Source organism: Mus caroli, chromosome 1, assembly GCF_900094665.2.
Source record: "Mus caroli chromosome 1, CAROLI_EIJ_v1.1, whole genome shotgun sequence".
Taxonomy (NCBI): domain Eukaryota; kingdom Metazoa; phylum Chordata; class Mammalia; order Rodentia; family Muridae; genus Mus; species Mus caroli.
The window spans coordinates 162,914,182-162,915,137 of record NC_034570.1 but is presented as its reverse complement, the minus strand read 5'-3'; positions in this window follow the sequence as shown (position 1 = coordinate 162,915,137).

Below are 956 nucleotides of genomic sequence, written 5' to 3'. Positions count from 1 at the left end.
ACCATCAATGTCATTTATTCCTAAGGCCTCTCTATCATAAAGGTGATGCTGAGGACATTCTAAATGTCCTCTTCCCTCCCTAGAGATGCTCATTGCAGAAGAAAAGAAAGGTGAATATTATTTTCCAGAGGACAGCAAATAGAGAGATGACAGGTTCACAGCATCCAAGTCAATTTCTTGAGACTCCCCACATCAGGTACTGCAGGCTGAGAAAATTGGTGGGAATTTCCCAGAAGTCCTTGAAATTTACAATGGGATCCTTTGCAGGCAATGATTTTGAGAGCATCTCACTTGAGCCTTACAGGCCAGGCTCATCTGTGACCTTTGCTGAGCAGCCCATCCAACAGGTATATAAATCTCAAACTCCTTACATTGTTTCCCTCCACACCTGGGCTACATAGACTGGCTCCTCTTTGCCTGGTCTGTTTTTCTTATAGATGTTCCTTAATTCTTTTACAATACTTATGTGTATAGAGTATTACTTCAAGTCCTAAATGGTTTAAATATATAATAAAACTCAGTTGGTCTGGGTTTGAACCTAGTACCTTGCACATGCTAGGCAAGCTCTACCACTAAGCTATAACCACAGATGTATAGAGATACATAGAAGCTTAGAAGAGTATGTAAGTCCTGCATGGTAAAGAAGCCTTCCTGGGGCACTTGGTTTGCCTCCAGACTGAACATTGAGAGAGATGCAGTGCTGCAGCAAGCTAAAAGAAAGGGGAGCAGGTGCAGGACACAGTTGGGCAAAGCAGGAAGGAGCACCCTGCTTCTCTGAGTGTTGCGGCCCGCCCGCGGTCCACAACACGAACGGTTCACTGAGAATGGCAGTTCCCTGCAAAGAGAGGTAACTAGACGGGGCGGAAGAAACAATGGAGTCAAGACAAAACTCTGATCAAGACTCAATTTAATATTTCCAGACACTCAGTTTATAAAGGAGGGGGGAGGGAACCCAA